At 44.4% G+C, this 14,578-nt stretch overlaps 1 long non-coding RNA gene across 2 annotated transcripts in view; it reads left to right on the forward strand.

Annotated features, from left to right (window-relative positions):
- Positions 1 to 3,292: 3,292 nt before the first annotated feature.
- LOC108447076 overlaps positions 3,293 to 14,578 on the forward strand; it is a 34,561-nt gene continuing 23,275 nt past the window's right edge. Inside the window, exons 1-2 of one of the 2 annotated variants that reach the window (XR_001862471.1) lie at positions 3,293 to 3,543; positions 9,977 to 10,320. This is a non-coding gene — a long non-coding RNA (uncharacterized LOC108447076). The remainder of the gene's footprint in view (positions 3,544 to 9,976; positions 10,321 to 14,578) is intronic. The other variant, XR_001862470.1, reaches the window with a different exon arrangement.

Here is a 14,578-nt window from a genome sequence, read left to right on the forward strand (position 1 = left end):
CAGCAGGAAATCTTCTCTCACCGATCCCATAGAGCTGCACCCCTGCTCTGCAGACACATGATGGGGAGCTGCTTTACTCTGCAGAAATGGAGGCATCAGGCCCACAGAATGAGATAGTGTTGGAACTCCTTGTCCTGAGCTAACTCAGACAGCTTTTCCTGGAGGAGAATACCAACTCCTCTCAGTTAAATAACTCCTGTTACTTTATGCTTCAGAGATTTGAAAGCCACCACCACACTTCCTCCTCCTCAGGTCCTGTGTTTCTGGGGACCCCTCGGGTGTTTCATTAGGTTTCCTTTATTAAGGAATGTGGGACTTTGTAGTGAAGTGACAGCGGGCAGCCAGTTCATGTGGGACCCTTTGTCTCAGGTTTTGTAAGAGCTGCTATTGTGCAAGCACTTGACAGGCCCACCAACACAAATATAAAGACAATTTAATGACTTATTACTTTTAATTGGGGGTGTGGAGAAAGAAAATAAAGAAGAAAGTGCCTGGCTGAATTGGTGCCAGAGGGCTCAGGTGGGAATTTATTGTAGCAGCTCCCAAGATTGCCAATTGCCCGTAGCAATGTATTGTGTAGGAACACAGCCTCTACCACAGAGGTGATTAAAGGTCCAGAGATGGAGGCAGAAGAGTGGTTGAATGAGTTAGAGTGCGAACAACAACTCCAGGTGGGCTCAAATCCACACAAGAAGCTTTTAGGGGAATTCTGTAGGAAATCAGGACAGGTTATGGAGGGGAAGAGATTTCCATGCTCCCTCAGTGAATGCTTGGTCTGCAAAAAGTATTAAGCAGCTGTCTTTAAAACACAGGTCTGTTCCAACTGTACAAAGCCCAGCACAAAGCCACCACTGATCTTATTTTGGCAACACACAAGGAGCCAAAAGCTGTGAATTCAGCTCTTGACTTTGGTTATGCTCTGGCTGTAGTGGAAGTTTAAGGCTCAGGATGGGGAACATGGGATATAATTTGGAAAATCCATTTTGATACTCAGAATCCCCTCTTCCAGCCCTAAAAACTGTGGTGCTGTGGGTCACTGAGCACCATGGTGGCCTCTCAGAGGCAGAGCAGCAGGCAGAGGAGAATTGTCTCGTAACATGCAAAAAAAGCACAGCCTTACTTCAAGGCAGCTCTTGCAATGATGATTTTCGAGGGATAGGAAGCGGTAGTGTATGGACATTTCCCGGAAAACAAGCGTGTCTCTCCCCAGTGATTCTTGAAACAGAGGTGGTTGATAGGTGTGAAATTATATTTACTTGCCTAAAAGCAAATATGAAGTGCATTGGATGAGGCAATGAAAAATAAAATTATTTAATGCCTGCTTCCCCTCCCTTCATCCAAAAAAAAACCAAAAAAACAAAAAAACAAAAACCAAAAAAACCCAAACCAAAAAAAGAGATGTTTCCTGTGACTTCACTTCATGCCTGGGAAGAGAAAAAACTTTAAAACAATCTTCCTGGGAGGTCCTGATGAAACAGGGCTGTCAGAGACAGTAGTCGGTTGCCTTTCTGATTTGAAATCCAGCTAATTAGCTCTGAAGCATGGTTCCTCAGATCTGAGCAGGGCATGAAGCTGCTGAGTTTGATATTTCCAGCCTGTCAGCCCATGCATTAAAATAGAAATTAGCTCCATGGGGTGAGGGAGCAGCAGGCTTAATAAGGTACCCTGGGGCAATTTGGCAGAGCTGGAAAAGGGACTGACCGCTTTGATGGCAAAGCCCTCCTCACAGGGCCTTCTGATGGGAGCCTGGGGTGCAGAGTGGTGTTAGTTCCTCCTCCTGAGGCCCCTACAGGGACTCACAAAGGCTGGGACCAAAGGCAACACCAAAAAGGAGAGGGAGCTGTGCTCTGAAGGAGCACAGCTGCAAAGCCAGGGCACTGTCTTGTAGCAGCAGCCCCTTCCTGGCATCCCAGGGCTTTGAGGTGCAAGAGTATGAGATGCCATGGCCTTCTGGGAAGGCAAAGTCATGCACAGATATTGTTCCTGTCTCTTGTGCCAGGTTTGGGGTAGCATCAACTCCATTTTTAGACCTTTCTCTGAAGGCACCTGGATGTGGTTACAGCCCTGGGGCAAACCCCTGGATCGAGCCACAGATTGTGTTAAAAAGTGCCTGAAACCAGGACAAAACCTGCATTAAGAAGTGTCAATACACTTAGCAGACTGTCTCCTGTAAGGCTGGCAGAACACAGCTAATTTTGAGTGAACTCTAGCATGACAAAGGCTCATGGGGACACGCCACCTCCAGGGGTGGGGCATTTACCCACAGAGAGAAAAATGAGGGGGGAAGTTTTTATAAGATACAAATGAGAACCAGACTAGAAATCAGGAACCTACATCCTATTTGAAGTTCAAATTTCTCCAGCATAGAGTTTATCACATCTGGTATAAAGAATTGCTTTTCATAAGGACTATTGCTTTGGCATCATGGAACCTCAGAGGTTGCTATTCAAGCTCAGATGGTGGCTTAGCAGTTGTCAAACACACCTTGTTCAGGTGGGGTCCCAGGACTAATGCAGAGGTTCTCCAGATGTTTCACCAGTAAAAGTGGTGTCACTGCAGCAACACATACCAGTTTTCTAACAGGGTCAGGAAGCTATTGCTGTCTTTAAGCACTCAGGTTTTGAAGCTGCAGCATCATGTAGTTCACTGAGGCCTCCAACCCCATCCTGGAATGCAGGAAAGCCCAGGGGAGTTCTATGGTGCTGTGTAGACATGCTGCCCATATCCAACACAGCCATAGGAAAGCATTCCTGAATTTGTGCAAACTGCAGTGCATTTCAAACCCAGAGAGAATGGCAACCCTCCTTGATTTCTTATGTATGAGATTTTTTACATGCTTGTTTTCTAATTTCAAATGCTCCCTAAATTTGGGCAAGGGATCGTGCTGTCGGGCACAGGAGAAATGTTCCCTTTGGGACAATGTCTCACGCTTGCAAACCATGCACTGGGTTTTTTACCTCTTAGCCCTAGAGGAAGAGATAAAATAGGGAAAAGGGAGAGGGTATTGAAAGTCTGTACAGCAGGGTCCATCAAGGAGTGATTTTCACTTCAATGCCTCACTGGAGAAATCTGAGCTCAAAGAAAGGTCTTAGCCAAAAGAAGCCGGAAGACAATATTACTCAGGTAATCTAACGTTATGCTTCAGAGAGCATGAGATGTTTACATGGGAGGGTGAGAAAGCCACTTTTCACACGGTTGAGGATATTCCACAGCTCACCGGCTGCATCCTGGGAAGAGTCTCATCTTCCCAATGAGCAGTTGCTATTTGAGAAGACAGGATTAACTGGAACAATGGTCTGACTGGACCACTGGACTGTAAGAATTGGCTTTGTCTGAGTACCCATTCTCTTCCTTTGCCTTCCCCTTGAAAACACGCATCAAGACAGATCACAGCTCTGTGTCCCACCAAACGGAGAGGTGTGCTGCTGCTTGCATTAAAAGATAGGGCTCACACAGGCAGATGTCAGAAGTGATGGACCTTGCTTCAGCTGGGCGTTCACACTGCTGTGAAAAATCATGAGATTAGCACAGCTACTGAGCTAGGTAAGTGACAGAATCATTGAATGGTTTGGGTTGGAAGGGGCCTTAAAGATCATCTAGTTCCAGCCCCACTGTCATGGGCAGGGCTGATCCCTATCTCTAAAAGCAGTGAAGGGCACCCCTATGTTAGTACTGCAGGATGAACTCACCCTGCCATGATGGGCTTTTTATTAACAACAAACCCTACACTTCAGATTTCACAGTGCTTCTGGTGCAGTCATATTCCCTTGGTGAGCAATGCTCTTCATTTTTCTGCTTTGGCTTTTGCTGCAGAGCAAATCCTAAAATTTTCCCAGGAAAATCCTTGGATCCCTTGATTTCAATAATGTACAACGAATTTGCATTTTCCTTTAAGCTGTGTTTCTCTGCCATAAATTCGACCTTAAAACCAATTTTCGGGGAGTCTTGCCCACCCCCGTTATCTGTTGTTTAGGATGTCTTGTCCAGCCCCCACCTTGCTCCTTCTAGAAGTGATAATCTGTGTATGCAGCACTGGTGTGGGATAAATATTGCCTGAAAGATTTCAAGGTTAAGAAAAATCTGTAGGGAGGGAACCTAACTTTTATTAAGACAACTGCTTTAGCTTGAATAAAACAGAGGAATTCCCAGGCACATCAAACATTTGACCTGATGGTGGATGCAAACCCAGCCACCAGCACCACATGGTAGTGACAGAGTCAAACACTGACCTACCCCAGGGCAGGCAAACGAGAAAGATCTGGAACAACACATGAAATTGTCAAGGATTTTAAGAGCCAGGTAGGCCAGAGACAGACAATCTCCAGTTCCCAAGTACTTTCAGTGTGATTTGGATGTCACTGCCTCCCCAGTACTCTCTATTCCCAATGCCACCCTGGAATAAATGAAGCCACTCACACAGCATGGAAGAAGCCCTGACCTCAGTCTCTTGTCTAGGGAGGTTGTTTTATAGAGTGTGTGCTACGCTGACACTACACTGGGAATAGATAAGGAAGAAGATGAAGGGTGGAATTGTCTACATCTCCTGGTACAAATTGAGACTGTACGCCCAATGTGCAAAAGAACATCTGGATTGTTTTCACATTGTCCAGAAAATGAAGGAACATGTGGAAAGAGGAGAAGGAAGGAAGAAGGGCTGGCAGACTCAGGACATCCTCCATGTCCCTCGATGAGCAGAAACTTATGCCTGATATGGTGGTCTGGCTGAGAACACGGGAATGGGAAGAATTATGACCTAAAGTACCTTTATAGGCCCATTTTTAATGTTTATCCAAAGCTAAGCAATAGACTAAAATACTGAGTTTTTGTGTGGCAAGGCTGTTGCATGTTCCTGATCCAGAAATGACACATCTGATCTGTTCTCCCAGTAAAGACTTGTGGAGCGTCAGTGACTTCCTTGGCTCTGTTATTCTTTACCTGTAATGTCTTGGGCTGACTTCACATAGTCATTTGGCTTAAACAGCTGAAAACTCCTCCTTCTATCACTCTGGTTTTGGATAACATAAGAACATCCAAGGTAGCTCCTAAACCTGGCACCCCCACAACCACTGGTCCCCAAGTAACCCTATCCAAGCAGGTAGCCTCCCACAACAGCCAAGTCTTGGGGGAATCTCTGCCTGCTCTTGCTCTCTGGAACTGTTCTGCCACATGCTTTTGCATGATGGGCACATCTTGGACACCAGACTCCATCCAGTAATGGATTAGCGGCAATTAAGCAGTGCTCATTGACCTCGTCCTAACTGGACCTCCCCTGAACTGAACGGGAGCCACACTGGATCTTGCCTCTTTCCGTTTCTGGGGCTAATTATTACCAGCTAAACAGCACTAGGCTTTCCCTTTTTCTCATTGCCATGCTTGTTAGCATTGTTTCTTCCAGCAGCTTTTCATCTCAATGGAGGCAATTGTGCCTGGCTGACATTTTAATTCTTTCCAGCTGCATCTGAACAAAATGACACAAATTAAGTGGAAGGGCTTGGGGAAGAAGGGGAAGGAAGCTCCCAGCCCCCACAGTCTGCTACAGCAAGGGTTTTGTGCTGAATGCAGCATATGCTCAGAAGGTGCCACGGGGAAAGGCTTTGATTCCACACTCACAGTGTGGGCCAGTCCCAGGGATGCTCTGTTGCACCAGAACCTCTCTGGAGCTGTTCCCCTGAAAGTCTGGGTTAGGAAACTTCGAGGTGAAGGATTTGCCAGGTCTCCCAGCAGAACAGTGGCACACATTTGCCTTTGCTTACGGAAAGATACCTTGGTTTACAGACCCCTGCATTCAAGTAAGTGAGACCGAGTGAGCTCCTGACCACTCTGTGAAGGGTCTGAAGATGAACTGTGCTGGTTAAAGACAGATTTAGAACAGACTGGCAAGCTGCAGATCTCTTTAGCAAGGCATGGAAATCCCAGCCATGAATAAAGACCTCTCTGGGTAAGATACAGCATTAATACAGAATACAAAGTCTGCTTATATCTTATAATTAAGGAGAACCATTAAAACAAGTGTACTCAAAAATTGCTCTTGCAGGTCTTAGGTTGCTTTAGAGATACCCACATAGCTTGTTTCAGAATCTAAGCCCTTTAGCCTAAGTTAGGACAAAAAGAGATATCAAAAGCAGAATTAAATGCAAAAAGTCTCTAGCAGTTAGTATGAACCTCAGGGAACAGGATCAGACTAGTTCAGTAAAGCACAGGGCAACACAATCAGGCTGATGCTGGATTAAGCCAGCCCTGAAAACAGAAGAAGAAACTGAAGATGTTTGCTTGCCACATTTCTGTTATTGCAGCCTCATATTAGTGAGCAGGAACAGAAAAGCATTTGATCTTTTAGTGATTCCTCATTCTAGCACCAAGCTCACAGCCACAACTCAGCTCCCAGTTTCCAGGCACACAACAAGAAGCAGGAGCTGGTGCAGGATGTGTAAGGAACTGGAGATCGGGGGCTGGGGGGCCCGGGGTCCAAAGGACCACAGGGAAATCAGATTAAGGAGGTGAAGAAAGTAGGTGGAAGAGAAGTGACAGACACAAACAGTCCCCAGTGAGCTGATACCTGAAATCCCTGTGATTTCTCTGCCCTGCCTTCCAAATGAGTAGAACCACTGGGTCTGGAGAGCATATCCCAACATTTGATACCAGACCTAAGTGCCTACATGGGGAACTGAGTAGCTCAAGGTCACGTTACAGCCTGGGTCATCTCAGAGACATTCCTGAAAGGTGATTTTGATCTTAGCAGTGTCAAATCAGTTTCTGGAGGCACCTATTGCTCTCCATTAATCACAAAATCGTAGAATCAGAATAATTTACATTGGAAAAGACCTCTAAGATCATCAAGTGTAATCATGCCAAGCCCACCACTAAACCATGTCCCTAAGCACCACATCTACACAACTTTTAAATACTTCCAGAAAGAGTCAAGCACCTCTGAGATCCCAAACCACGTGCCTCAGGAGTTTGAGCTGCTTTTGGTTGCAGAACAAATAACCCAGGGAGGACCATGGCAGTGAAGGAGAAGTGAAGACGTTTTCCAGAAAGTCTCACTGCTAAATTTTTCAGCTGCCTCACAGACTAATGTGAACAGCAGATTCCCACTTACAAAAAAACCCCACCTCTGTGCCTTTCTTCCTCAAAAGCCCTGGAGTGCAAGACCTATTTTCCCAGGTGATAAGAGCTCCTTTCAGGTGGTGGAGTTGGTGCCTCTAACGCCAAGAACAAAATGTGATCCTGGCAGCTTTTCAAAGCACCGATCCTAACACCTGAGGAAATGTCATTGGGATGTGCTCAACTGAGAAACAAGGAGCAAAGGCAGAGAAAAGCTTTGCTTCAGCTTTTGTCATGGCTTGCTTTTTCTTCAAAGATGTATTTGAACAGCTCTCAGCAGGAGCTATGGATGCTGCCAAGCTTTCAATCCATGCAGATCTAAAATATTTGTAATCAAAATGGAGCTCCAGGGCACTTGTTTATTTATTGCAGTGGTCTACATCTCTGCATGTCCCCATGACTCCAATTTTAAAAGGAAGAGGCACAGAAAGGAACAGAGGGTGACAGAGGTAATAAGAATTGCCTAATTTATAAAGGGCTGTTTGTGCATTTTTTTTACTTGCAGAAAGGATCTCTGTCCAGTAAGTCAAATTCCTTGAAGGATTTAAAGGAACATGATACTATACATGTTTTTTTTTCATTTAGAGGCCTTAAATTTCGTTCTGTGTTTTCTTGATACATTTTCTTTTGTGGCAACACCAGTTTAAACAATTGCCTCCCAGTCCTTGTCCCTTACCCCCTCCCAAGTGTTTGTTCCTGCAATATCGTGGTGTAATGCCACAAAGCTATGGCTAAGTAGGGTAAGATAAAAAGAATTAGGGAAGCAAATTATTATCCCCAAAAAATCTGTTTTGTCTCTGTTGCTTTGTTGGATCCATTCCCCAAGCCAGTGCTCAGCAGAGCAGCTGTGCTGGCAGGGAAGAAGGGATGGCATGCAGCAGCCTGGCTACAGGATTGACAGGCAGCAGAGGGAGGGAGAGCAGAAAAGCCATCAAAGACAACATACCTTGAAGCTAAAGACTCAATTAGTGGCTTTTCATGCAGCCGTTCCATGAGAAAAAGACGGTAATCACAGGTTCTGCATCCTCCCCATCACCCAGCAATGCCAGCAGCATTCACAGCACCGATGCAGAGCCCTCCCCTACCTTAGGGACTCAGCAGAAGAGGAGGGAGAACCAGCATGGCTTGAGTTCTACACAAGAAGAAAGTTTGGAAAGACTCAGCTTGAGACCTGTGCACCTTTAAGCCACACCTGGGCACTTCTAAACTGAAAATTTAAGGAATATTTTGCAATAATGAATATGGAAAGAGAAACAGGGTGAGCACTGTGAGCCTCTGGAAATTTTTCAAAGCTCCTAAAATCAGTGTATAAATAGCCTTGACTATTTAAAACATTTGGTAATGTGGAGATAAATGAATGGTAGGAGCTGCAGGAGAGAAGGGTCTCAGGCTGGTATCAAGTCCTGTGAAGGGCACCAAAGAAGCAGGGTATGGAAAAGAATGAAAAATAACAGCACACAGCAGGCACATGGGCAGTTCTGATTTAGGTCCTAAGATGAGTGAGGCAGTGGTAGAGCTATCTGAGGAGAGGAAGGACTTTCTTTCTGTCTGTCTTTCGGTGAAGAGCAGGAAAAGGCTGGAGGGGGAAGGGAGCACGGCTTGGCAGAATGCTAATGAGGCAGAGGTGATACTGCTTGATATAGAACTGAATGTGCTTAGGGGACCCTCCAGGGATGATTACCCAAAATTACTTTAAGAAAATGCCACTGAGACACTTCTGGCTCTGCACAGAGTACATAGCACAATAGATCTTCATATAGGGAGATTGACACATGGATGATGGATGTCAACAGTGAAGGAATTCCCTTTAAGGGAAGGATGGTAATGAACTTTGGAAACAAGGATTGGGGCTGCATGTACAAGGGAATGTTGTGTAAGGGCTGGATTCAAAAGGAGATGGGTGTGCAACACTCATGGTTTTGTCTCCCTGCTGAGTGTGAGCTGGGAGTGGCTGACTGTCCCAAAGCCTGCCATGTGATGCAGAGTTTACAGTCACATCTTAGGAAATCCATGAAGTTCCATTTCTTATCCCAGTAATGAATGTGGATGGTCAGGGGTCTTAGACCTTAGCTTCAAGTTCAAGCCCTAAAGTTGCAAATAACTCAAAGGGAAGGGAAGTTTAGCATAACAAGGGAGAAACTGCTGTGGATCTGTTAGAGGAATGGTGTCCATCCATTCTTGAGCATGTGTTTTACAGCTAATACCTGCATCATTAAAACAAACACAGAGGGAAGGAAAATACATTATGTCCTTCCACGTGGCCAAAAGCCCACGCAGACAAGCTGGTTGTCTAGTGAGTACCCTAAGCTCTCTCTTATATTAGTCGTAGCTAGAGGTGCCAGCAAAGGGTTTGTGTCTGTGTTAGGAGGGAAGAAACCTCCTCCACTTTTACAACACCTTATCCACAGCTGCAAGTTGTTTTTGAGACTTCACTTCAGCTGCAGCACCACCCTTATTTCAAACCCAAATCATTTTGCTTCCAAGTCCAATTTGTTAAACTAAGCAACAGCAGAATCCACACACTTACTGGGAGGTCCTTTACAAAACACAAGCATTCATCCAAATAAGTAAGAACAAGCTAATGTCTTGTCCTACCACCTCAGAAAAATAAACTCATTGTTCCCACTAAACTTCAAGGAGTGTGCTTTGCTGTGATGCAATATCATGGGGAGAGAGAAAACAAAGACATATTGGGCAAAACCATACCGTATTTCCCTTCAGGATTTATGTTTTAACATCTTGTAAATCAAAAATGCCTTCATTGTTTTTAGCACGTTTTGGAAACAGAATTTTCCTTTGCCTTCTGTTTTCAACCCAAATTGATTTTGAAGCCAGGACTACAAAGAAGTGCTAATGCTGGGCTTTGTTTCAGAAAGGTGATTACATCTTTGCTCACGGATGCCATTTCCTGTTCGAGATTCCTGGCTGATTTGGTGGCAGCCCTGACATTCGTGGTGGGCGGACGTAAGGAAGACGCTGTTCCCATCGTAACAAGCTGTGATTACTGCCTATCATGACAGCCCTATTCAGTACACCTATTGTCAAGCCAGCTCATGTTCCTGCTCTGAATTGCCCTCTGAAGAGGTCTCTTTTCTTTTTCTCTCCGCTTGCCATCCTTGTGACCTAAGCATACAAACTGAAGTCCTGGAGAAGACAGCAGAAATGTTCCTGGAAAAGGTTTTGTGTCTGCCTGCAGGTCTTGGAGGCATTTGCTTGGTTAGTGCATCTGGAGATTTCTCCTTGTTTTTTGCAATCTCTGTCAGTTATTTGAACAGCTGTCAGGCTATGATTCATTTCCCCCAAGTCTACACACTTACCAAAAGCTGAGCATTTAGTCTAAATCCACTTGGAACCCATACACCAGGGGAATTTGAGTCAATCTGCATAGCTGCCTTTCCACATACTAGAAAAGTAGCCTCGGACACTTTGACTAGGGACTTCCAAAGACAATTTTCTATTCTGGTATTGTACATTTGCACAGATCTCTAGAAAGCTACTACACTACCTTTCTGTCTAATTCTCCTTTCCAATTATTCTGTGTACTAATGTAGGTAGGCTTTATTTTTAATGGTGAGCAAAAAACCCGAAAGAATTCCAGGCAACAGCAGGACTATTGGTTTAGAAATATGAAAAAGATTGTAGATTTCCATGGTTTAGAACAATGCTGCAGCTAAGCTTACATTTTTGTCAGCTTTCTGTTTTGTAGTTCATCATTTGGAAATTATTTGCCTTTAGAGACAGGGTGACCAGACTACAGTAAAATCACAGGATTATAGTTCAAATCACTTTAATTAAATTCATTTTAATTCAGTTAACTCTGAAGGCTGAAGCAGTTTATGTCAGTTGGGAAAGGGTCCTGGCTCAGATACCTCCTTTAGAAATCCATGACTAAATTATCTCAAAAGGAGGCTCATCAGAAGAAGCTCCTAAGAAATACGGCTGAGTTTGAATGCCCTGGACCAGTCTGCAAAGTGATACCTCCCCTCACTAGAATCTAAAGAAATTAATAACGGGGGTGCCAGGGGGGGCAGTGCAGTCACAGTCTACAGAGCTGTCAGCAGAACCTCCTGGCAGTGACTGCAAAGCCAAATTCCATTCTGACATCTTGGCACTTCCGCATGGAGTTCATCTCAGATGAAGCTGGGATTTCAGACTTCAAAGCACAACCATCCTATGCTTGAAGAAACTGTGAGCAGTTTAATGTGACCTTATAATTCATAAGCCATTCATATAGGGTCATCCATCTCTGGATGCCCAGCCTCAAGGGGATGGAAGCAGAATTCTCCATTAGTTTGGATTATTCTGGGAACTTGGAGTGGCTCCAACATTACTGGTCTAAAAACAATGAGACTCTGGTCAGATTCTCATAGTTTCTCAAGAGGAATAATTTGCTTTACCAAAGTGGTGAGAAAATGAGACCCATCTCCTTAAGAGATTCCTGGTCCGGTGTGACCCCTAAGTTCAGCACCACGTTCAGTGCAAGCTCAGCGCTGGGATCACAGTCCTGTCACCCTCCTCTTCAAGCAGAGCCAAAGCCCACCACACGCTCTACACAATGCAACAGGGGCAGCTACACCCTTTTGCTCACCCCTGGACTTCCTCTCTGGATCCTACACCATGAAGTTCTTTAGCTGTCCGCTTCCTATTCAGTTCAGACACTTGTGTCCAACAGGAGGAGGAAGGTGATTTTCCCCCTCTACCACACTCTCATTAAGCCCCCACCTGGAGTACTGTGTCCAGCTCTGAGGTCCTCAGCACGGGAAGGACGTGGACCTGTTGGAGCAAGTCCAAAGGAGGCCACAAAGATGCTCAGAGGGCTGGAGTTGAGCTGAGAGGTAGGGTTGCTCAGACTGGAGAAGAGAAATCTCTAGGGAGACTTTCTTGTGGCCTTTCAGCACTTGAAGGGGGCCATTAAGAAAGACAGGGACAGTCTTTTGGGAAGAGACTGCTGTGATAACACAAGAGGGAATGGTTTTAAACTGAAGGAGTGTCAATTTAGATTGGATATTAGAAAGAAGGTGGGTTTTTTTATGAGGGAGGTGAGGCACTGGCACAGGTTGCCCAGAGAAGCCGTGGATGCCCTATCCCTGAAAATGTTACAGGCCAGGTTGCATGGGAATTTGGGCAACTCGATCCAGTTAAAGATGTTCCTGCTCCTTCTAGACTAGGTACTCTCTAAAGGTCCCTTTGAAGCCAAACTATTGATTCCATGATTCTGGACTGGATATTTCTCTGTTCCAGGAAATTGTCTGAGACCTCCCACCTTCATGGTACCCAGGACCAAACCAACAGCCTACAAAGCTGCAAAAACCCCCAAATACTTTACTTTTGGCTAAATGGTAAGCTTTTCCAGGCAGCCCTCAGTACAACACTTACCCTCTGTGGATACACAGGCATGCCACACTGAGTAAGGACTCCTCATGCCCTTGAAAAAAGAAAAAACAAGGACCACACACATCTTCCATTGAGCTCTACAGCACTCAGGTATGAAAGGGACAGAGCAGGGGGCACTGGACTCTCTACGTGGCCAGTGCTGAATGGATGGAGCTGGCAAAGCTGGATTTCACCAGGGCGGATACTTGCTAGCAGCAGCTACTTTTATTTATCTAGTTCCTTGTAACTGCATGAATTAGAGACTCATGAATTAGATCATTAGCTTCACAATGAACCAGAATGCTGATTTATTTAATGAATGTAAATGGTCTTTCGTTAGCTAATTAAATTAGGGAAATGAGAACTGTTGGTAATAAAATGGATAGAAAAGAGTGAAAAAGGTTCTGTACCCCGGTGACAGCTGTAATATAGGTCTTTCCATGGCCAAGCCCCTCTGCAAAAGCTTCATACCAAGTTTCTGTCCTTGAGGGCAGCCTTTTACTACATCATCTGTGGCCAGACAGGGTTTATTGGAGGTCTGTAAAGGTCCTGAGCCAAGAGAGTTGATGCGCTGTGCTTCACTTTGTAGTTACACCTGCACCCAGACTAAGCTGAGTGGTCTCCTTGAGTTTGTATCAGTGTAAATACAAGCATTTGCATAATAAGTGCAATGAGCTATTTACAATAATTTTCACTTTTATCTACCATTAGTCAGTTTCTCGGTGGTTTGGAAATTCCCTGGGTTGAAAACTCTGCTGTTCCAAGCCACCTGTTTATGAAAACACTCTATGGTCCTTCTTCAGTCAAGTCTAGCATCCAGTAAGTCCAGTCCTGACCTTATAATTCATAAGCCAGAGACAAAAGAAATTACCTTCACGCAAAGGCTCATGCTGGTGGTTCCCAGCCATGCATTTCAGAGCTGTAAAAGACTGTGTACCATAGCAAGAAGGTATTCTGTGTCTGTGGTAGCAATCCTCATCTGTTAGGACAACACTGTGGAGGAATTTGAGGCATAAAAGATACCATAACTTCTCACATAAAGAATACCTGGGAAAATTTCACCTTTGATCTGCTGAATTCCCAGTTAACTCCTTACGCCATAGACATTGCTCGTGTCAGGGACCTCTTCCCCCACCTAACAGAACTGCAGCAATGGGAGAGTCCTTCAGTTTGGCTCCTTGGGGCCAAATGCTGGGCAATAAATCTTACCCATTCCTTCAGGTGAGGCATAGGTATGTCTAAAATAATAGAGCTCATAGAGGAATGGCATGAATTTCCTGCCAAAGAACATAACTAAAAGCCAAAGTGCTTTTTGACAGGTTTATAATCCACCCATGTATTGTTATCCATGTAGGTCACACATTAGTCTAGCCATATCTTGCTCAAAACTCCTCTTAGTATGCAATTTAGATAATTTTAACAGCCTTTTTGTAGACTATTAGAAAGTAAAGCAATAACAGAAATGGCACAAACCACTGTCCATCCAGAACACCTACAAATAGATTGTTATTCTACGGAAATAAATCAAATATAAGACTTCAAGCATCAGGGAAACAACTTCCATCAATTAAACCATGTGAATGACTGAAGTCTTAAAATCAAATGCAGCCAGCATAAATAAATCATCACAAAAGGCCACTCCTTGGCCAGAGACTATGAGGAAGTCACCACATCTGTAACTGTTATTAATAGGAATAAGTCTGTAAAGATGTAGATACAGGCTTGAATTTTCAGGCCTATATATCTACATGGGAGGCAATAATTGGAAAGCAGAGATGATTAATATGCCTGATTAACTGCACTACCAGAAGACAGGCAATGCAATTACAGAGTCTTTCAGACATGCATGATCCTACACTCCATCACCAACCAAATAAAACAAACACAAACAGAATTAATCAAAAGAAATACGAACACTGAATTTAAGTAAACACATGCAAAATGTCAAAGACACCTTCATTCTGGATTGTTCTCACTATCGGCAAGAGAAGGATAAAATTAAAAAGGTGAAAGAGATAAATGATGCATTCCTACCAAAATTAAGGGAATTTCCCAGCACAGGCTCTTGCAGCTCCATTTGGTCTGCAGCCTGGAAGTGTGT

The sequence above is a fragment of the Corvus brachyrhynchos genome, unplaced genomic scaffold (genome assembly GCF_000691975.1).
Source record: "Corvus brachyrhynchos isolate BGI_N302 unplaced genomic scaffold, ASM69197v1 scaffold44, whole genome shotgun sequence".
Classification (NCBI taxonomy): Eukaryota; Metazoa; Chordata; class Aves; order Passeriformes; family Corvidae; genus Corvus; species Corvus brachyrhynchos.